This window comes from Nothobranchius furzeri, chromosome 4, assembly GCF_043380555.1.
Source record: "Nothobranchius furzeri strain GRZ-AD chromosome 4, NfurGRZ-RIMD1, whole genome shotgun sequence".
Classification (NCBI taxonomy): Eukaryota; Metazoa; Chordata; class Actinopteri; order Cyprinodontiformes; family Nothobranchiidae; genus Nothobranchius; species Nothobranchius furzeri.
In genome coordinates this window covers 5,367,046-5,374,390 of record NC_091744.1, presented here as the reverse complement: position 1 = coordinate 5,374,390, position 7,345 = coordinate 5,367,046, and the positions used below count along the sequence as shown (strand labels likewise).

At 43.2% G+C, this 7,345-nt stretch overlaps 2 long non-coding RNA genes across 3 annotated transcripts; both read right to left on the bottom strand.

The window, feature by feature from the left end:
- Positions 1 to 220: 220 nt before the first annotated feature.
- LOC107390641 (uncharacterized) lies at positions 221 to 869 on the bottom strand. The gene is made up of 4 exons (XR_008563822.2): positions 738 to 869; positions 633 to 665; positions 517 to 552; positions 221 to 308 (listed from the first exon to the last, which is right to left on the bottom strand). It is a non-coding gene; the product is annotated as an uncharacterized lncRNA (long non-coding RNA).
- Positions 870 to 899: 30 nt separating this feature from the next.
- On the bottom strand, positions 900 to 3,189 carry LOC139069733 (uncharacterized). 2 transcript variants are annotated; one of them, XR_011520422.1, is made up of 3 exons: positions 3,049 to 3,189; positions 1,469 to 1,880; positions 900 to 1,045 (listed from the first exon to the last, which is right to left on the bottom strand). It is a non-coding gene; the product is annotated as an uncharacterized lncRNA (long non-coding RNA). The 2 variants fall into 2 exon arrangements; XR_011520423.1 differs by lacking the exon at positions 3,049 to 3,189 and having other exon boundaries at positions 915 to 1,045; positions 1,469 to 1,686; positions 1,758 to 1,933.
- Between the last annotated feature and the right edge of the window lie 4,156 nt (positions 3,190 to 7,345).

The following is a 7,345-nucleotide window of genomic DNA, read 5'->3' as shown; positions in this document are numbered from 1 at the left end:
ACTTGTTATGTAAACATTAGCTTTGTAGATATTTTTTACAGATATTTGTGTGCAACAAAAACCAAACTTAAATAATTTGTCATTCTTTATTGAAGAACAACAAAATACAGGTATACAGAAGTGTGGGGAAATGATAATGTGAAAGTATTGCACTATAAATGAAGTGAGATGAGATGAAGGTGGATGCCAGCGGGCTGGACGCCGGACGAGGAAACCTGGAGACGGATCGCTCAGACATGAAGGGAAGAGCTTCCTCTTACCTTGATGGAATTAAAGTTAGCCGTCGTCTGAACGCCCAACCGTACGGTCTGAGGTCAAAGGTCACAGGAAACACACACCAGTCAGCAGTCATACAGATGCATAAAGATAACTGTAGCCATGGCAACCAGCTGACATGTCCCCACTTTCACCAGCACCTGGTGCCTGCCGGGTCACCTGAATTCCTGTGTGATGTCAGCACGGTCGGCCGTGACTGCTGCCATCAGAGGTGACCTCTGATCAGCTGAATGAACTCACCTTCCAGGGTGACGCCGTCTTAGAGTCGGCTTCATCCTGTAAACAAACAAACAAACAAATGAGTGGTAACAAAAACACCACGTCTGGTTCTGGTGGAGGCGGAGGACAACATGCACCTTTCCAGGAGCAGAACCCAGATGTTCTTGTTGCTACAAACAGAGACGAGCAGAGTTAAACCAGGAAGTGAGAGGGACCAGCTGCTGCAGACAGGTGACGCTCACCTGAGCCTGAACCATAGGAGCCTCCTCAGCCATCAGACCTTCTGACTCCAGTTCAGATGCCACCTTGCTGATGTCCCTCAGGCGGGACTCGTTGGCCTTCAGGTCCTGCAGGACAAAAGCACCTGCTGATTACCTTGTTGCTATCGGGTTAACAGGTCTGGTGTTAGAACGTGGTGGATAAGAATGTTCTGACGGGCCGAGGGTTCTGAACTCATCCTGCAGGACTGGGCCTGCTCCTTCAGGGCCTGGATGCTGCTGCCGTAAGCTGACAGGTCCGACATCAGGGCCTCGTGCTTCTTCAGGAGAGCCTGTGGAGCAGAACATCAGAACCTTCAGCTCGTCTGACACAAGTGGAGCTTTCTCGCAGCGATGGTCCAATCGGATCCGCCACCGTAAAACAAACCCTGCTCAGTTCACCGCAGACGCAGCTCTGCGGGTGTTTAGTGGAAAAGCGTGAGCCTTCTGCCGGCTGCCACGTGTCATGGCTGCTCTGCAGCGGGAACACACATCACAGCTCGTAAACCGTTTGAAATAAGAGCGACGGGAACACGTTTGTCATCACTTCCTGTGCGAGGCTAGCACTTCTACCCCTAACCCATGAGACGCTCAAACGAGCAACGACGTCTGGTAGACAACCGAAGGAAATGACAAATACAGAAACACTAATTATGAAGGACTGGAAAGAGAGCAAAGAAAAGCGATTGGAGTTTCTCAGGAAGGGACTTCCATACCTCGGCCAAGTCCTCGTCTTTCCCTTAGTCTGGACTTCCAACGATGGGCTCCTTCTCCCTCATCCAGGACTCGGCCTCATTAGCATCCGCAAAGTACTGCTGGGCCTGCAGAGAGTCCTCCAGGTCCTGCCTCCTCTGGGACGCCTTGGCCTTCAGCGTGTCCCAACGTCCATGAAGCTCCCACAGTTTAGTCTTCACTTCCTCACCAGCGAAGTGACCTGGACCCAAAAAAAAGTGAGCCAGAACCTGCAGACACCTCAGAAACATGTCAGGACCAGACCTGCTCTACCTTCCTCCACCATGGTCTCTCCTTTCTGGGTGACAGCCTTGATGCGAGGTTCATGACCTGTGATCTCAGCCTGCAGAGCCTGGTGCTTCTTCAGCAGGTTCTGGACACCAATCAGGTCCTTCCCTGAGGACACATGTTAGAGTTCAGCATTATGCAGTAGGCAGACCAGTTTAACCCAGGGGTTTCTTTCTTCTACAATCTGCTCTTTAACTGTATTATTTCCTGCTATTTCAGCTGTTAACTTTATTTTTTCTCTAAGTGTTTTTCTCCCCAGAAGAAGCTACAATGGTGTTCTGCTGAGCTGTGGTGGCCTCATGGAGGGGCCATCGGCTAGCACACTGCTGCTAACCACTTAAACATTCTCCCTCTCCTGATAATAACATTTTACTTTCTTTGATGTTGGATGTGCTACTGCTAGTTTACCCGTTTAATTATAGATTCACTAGGATAAATACAATAAAGTTTATCTCTCGCCAAATAGAATATTTACTAAGAAATCACAATGTAACGTGTGTGTGTGTGTGTGTGTGTGTGTGTGTGAAAGCCATGTGTAGTGTTTATTTATAAAGCATATGTTGTTGGATTTTATCCAGAATCGAGACTTTGAAAATATATAGTTTAATTACAGTTTCATTTATTTGACATCTGTATAATGTTTATTATTTTGTTTTTTCCCCCTAAATACCTAACGTTTTAGTTAACATGAATATTAGTCATTCATCCCAAAACATAAAGTTACACATTTTAAATTTTAATAGGGGAAGACTGCAGGAGGGAGCGGTAAAATACAGGGGGTCCCAGCAAAAACTAACTTTACGAGTCTGATGAAACTTGCTGGTGTTCCCGCTGCTTCTTCGGTAAACAGCGCCAACAAAAACAAAGAAACTTGGGATCTTGTCGGCGTGGCGGTGGGATTTAAGGGAAACGCTGTATGTCCTATAGACTTCTCAACGAGCTGCAGTATTTCTCCGGTCAGCCCGCAGCAGCGAGGCGCCGCATCGGTCAGCCTGCCCGGCCTGACCGCTGGGGATTACCGGATGAAAGAATGGAGCACAGGAGTCCCTCCAAGCGGCGCGCTCCATCATATTTCAACCCATTTTTATCTTAAATGCACTGGGTTTTACCCTTTTACCCATCGAAATAAGCCCTATTAATTATTTTACCGTATTTTACATTTAAATTTCATGGTTAAACAGTACATGCTACATGTTAAACTGATAGTTAGCTAGCTACTTCGGTAAACTCAGCTAGGCGGCAGTGACATAAAATACAAATATAGATTTTAACTTACCAAAAAAAATGAAGTGGAGACTCCTTGGACGCTCTATTAGTGCAATTAATACCACAGCAAGTCATTTTGTCCACCACTTGCACCAATATTATCCAAAACAGAATTCACAAGCACAGAGACTCAAAATCCCGACACAGTTTCCAGGAGGGACCGAGGCTGTACTGAGGCCTTTCCACGGAGCTAGCTATGTGGTCATGTGGGTCTGAGGCGGCGGTCACGTGTGTCGGATGCTCATTAATTATACAGAATTTTAGGCTTTCAATACACTTAAACAGAACAGTGAGAAAAAAATTCACCCCCCTCAGAGTTGTCATGAGTATAAACTAGATAATTTAGACAAAAAACAATTTTTGGAACCAGGCTGTAAACATGTTTATTTCTGCTGTGAAAATGGCATTTTTAACATGGGAGTCAATGAGGATTTGCTCGCTTCTGGTACCAGCCCCCAGCGGATGAGGGTGGAACTGCAATTTTTCTTACTTCCGGGATGGGACCATTTTTAGAGCGGCATTGTGGGGGCTTGGTACCTACACTGTCTTGTATGTATTAGCTCTCTAACTGTAGCCTCTCTATATTATTTTTTTATTGTGCTTATTTCTTATTTTCTTGCACCAAGTACCGCAGCAATTTCCAAATGTTGTGATTTCTCACAGATATGGCAGTAAACCCTTCTGATTCTGACAGGCTTATTAGGCTGGGTGTGATACACAGTAGGAATGTCTTAGAAACCACGCTAATGGTAATTCTCCTCTAAGACATTACCTGCACAGGTATGTCTGTGACTCAAAAATCAGATTTAAATAAACAAATCAAATATATCACTGGAAAATTCCTTCACTCTTTTATGATGTTTAGCCTCACATTAAATATTAATTTATAATGTATTGACACTTTTTGTTTGTTCTTTTTATTAACATACTCCCTAAAATGAAAAAGTGGAAAAAATGATAAACTCCACTCACAGCAGCTGTTTTCTCCTCTTCCTCCTCCATAACACCGGACTGAAGAATTTCCTCTTGTGTCAAGCCACGGCTGATGAAGGCTGATGAGGGCAAAAATAAAGAGATCCATTGAAGCTAAAAGGTCATAAATTCAGTCAGTTAAAACGGGACTCTTTTTTTTTTTTTTTTTTAGCTTTGAAGCAAAAAAAAAAAAAAATCGGAGAGCAGGAGCATTTTGTTGAAGTTAGTCTGAATAAAACCTGTGCAGTCATGGATGCATCGTCTTTCAGATGCAAATGGCGTTTGGTCTCTGAAGCCTTAATGGGATGTTTGTCTGGCACATCAGGAACAAATGTGCCAGCTTCAGCTCACAAAAGCACACACTCACATAGGTTAATTTGGACACCACACACACAGATACGGCAGCAAAGCCAGAGCCAAGGCCGGGCGGCGCTGGGATCTCTGAACTGAGACTGGGACGAGGTCACGACCCCAACAGATTGGACAGCCGGTGTTAGAGAGAGTCTTCCAGCCTGGTCAGACCTCACACCCTGGCAGGTGGGAGCCCTTTCACATCTCTCTGTTTGGGTTACTGATCATCACTTTGCACAAAGACTTCAGACGTTTAGCGGAACATGTCTAACGAGTTCACGCTCAGCAACACGCATCCCTCAGGATGATCTAACTCATTTCCACATTTTGCAGCGATCTCGCCTTTCAGTTCGTCTTTGCGTTTGCTTTTTTCCATGTCATTTGCCTCCTCTAACATTACCAGTGATTTATTTCACTCATCTCCAGACTCCTGCCCCTTTGGGACCTGTTGTTCTTGTCAGCGGGTTGATAGGATCTCCAAGAACTCAGCAGTCGTTCAATCAACATGTTCAGGAGCGGCTTTGAGCAGAGAGACCGAGCGGACCGGTTGTCCAGACACATGCATAAACAGAAGCACATATGAAAGTATTTATCAGAAAATCATCTGTCCAGCTCCCACGTTTATAAGATTTACCAGATATTCACTCGTAAGACAGTGGATTTAAATATATCAGATGTGGATTTTGGCTGCCGACTGTGGACAAAGTTCAAAATAATTGTTGAAAACGAATGTACCACAGTGGGTGCTGTTTTATATGCATGACAGATTCATCTATGAATACTAGTTTGTGGTCATAAGAAAATACCGTGAAGCTTTGGACAGAGTACTCCGGTATTTGAGCCCAGCTGGGTCTCGGCCCAGGCCCATCTGGATTAATAGCATGGTTCTTCTTCTTTTTACCTTTGTTTTGAAAGATGTTTGGCCTCTTTTATGTAACGTAATCTAAAGAAAAGAGACAAAATAGGGAAATCTAAAATAAAGGGACATAAATTAAGTGACTGAAGGCGAAATTATGTAAACTAAATGAACATGAAGTAAAGTAACAAAAAGCAGCCAAAAATAACACAAAGAGTTGAAAAGTGACATCAAGTATCAAAAAGTAGCATTTGTAAAAAAAAGAAGCTAGTAACATAAAGTAGCTAAAAGTAAAGTAATAATAAGTATCAAAGTTGAAGGAAGTATCATGAAGTTACAAAAAGTATCATAAAGTGACTCCCCCTAGTGGCTGGTTTCAGTTTTAAGCCCCACCCCCTTCACACAGACAAATTGGACATTTTCCAGCCTCTTTAATAAAAGTAGGTTTCAGATCTTTTCCCAAGACTTTGTTGACTTGAATAAAATTTTTACTTTGCTTTAAACTGAAAACACAGCTCATTTTCTGTTATTGCTCCAAGTGCAGATTAAAAACACAAATTTATTCTTTAGCTTTTGGTGAAGATACGTCCTGATCAGACCATCTTTTATTGCTTGTACTGACTTTTAGTCTTTTACTGTACAATGTTTTTAGTGTTTACAGCAATACTGTTTTTAATATTGATTCTACTGCGTGATGTTTGTGTGTCCAGCTATTTGGTCTCCCCGTTGTATGAAAGTGCTTTATTTACAAAACTGACTTTACGTACAAATATTATTTTTCCCCAATGTTTAGCTGTAATCGGTTATTTGATGCTTACAAACACCTTAACTGGAGGAACAGGAGTCTTCTGTGTAGACTCCTAAAAGACAACATGACAGCACCTGTAACTTGCACATTTTAGGTTTGGCATTGATAATCAGGTAGAGGAAGATCATCTTTGTTTATAAATCACTTTCCAATAATCCAAAGGTTGCTGGTTCAATTCCAGCTAATTTCTAGTGCTTCTAAGTGTTGTTTACTTGGGCAAACACTACACCCACTTTGTCGCCTCCCCTTTTTGTAAATAAGTTTCGGATAAAAGTGTCTGCCGAACACGTAAAAATGTATTTTATTTGAGATGATGGCTCAAACTCACCGAGACCAAACATACTCCACATGAATAAAAGTGAGGCATGCTGCAAGAATATTTGTGCTTTGACGTACCGCTGAAATGCATCAACATGTTTCTATTTTTGCACGATTGTTATAATATTTTACTATGTGTTTATTTATTTTACATTTAAAACACACACCTTTTTAGGATTTGCTTCATCTTTCTGCAAACGTTTTCCACCTAGCTCAACAGTACTGGAGGATCAGCTGGTGAGCCATCGCTGTCAATCATACAGAGCGATACCTGGAAAGGATGGCAAGAGTGTGTTGGGTAGGAGATGTTTAATACTTCTTTCTGTGGAGCACAAAAAATGATGCTTTGTGCAATGATGCATCTGTGGCACTCTTGACAGTTGCTCTGTTGGACGTCTTTCCTCAAATTTCCCAGTCTGCGTGTGCATTTCCAGCAGAAACATTTCTTGCTGTGACATGCATGAAAAGTCTGAACCGCACCTCCTGAGTTTGTGTGTGAAATGAGCAATAACATTTCGTTTTTCTGTCACATCAGTTCATGTAGACATCCATTGCTGACAGGTTACCAAATTAATGTGCCTCGAACTGGCACCAAGGCTCCAGAGGGGTGATGATCTAATCCACACACGGGTGCATTTAGTAAAATAAAACAGTCTAGTTTAGCAGTTTTGTTTGTAATTGATAGATGGTCTGTGTTTGATATAGCCCCTTCTAGGGTTCAACAACCCCCCAAGGTACTTTACAACATAGTTGTTCACCCATGCACACACACATTCACATACTGGTGGTGATGAGCTACAATGTAGCCACAGCTGCCCTTGGGTGCACTAACAGAGGCACGGCTGACGATCTCTGGTGACACCAGGCCCTCCGACCACCACCAGCAGGCAAAGAGAGTTAAATGCCTTGCCCAAGGACATAATGACTACAGAAGACAGGGCTTGAACATCCAACCCTCCAAGCACTTAATTCCTTTCGCTGCTGCGCTGATAACCTGACACA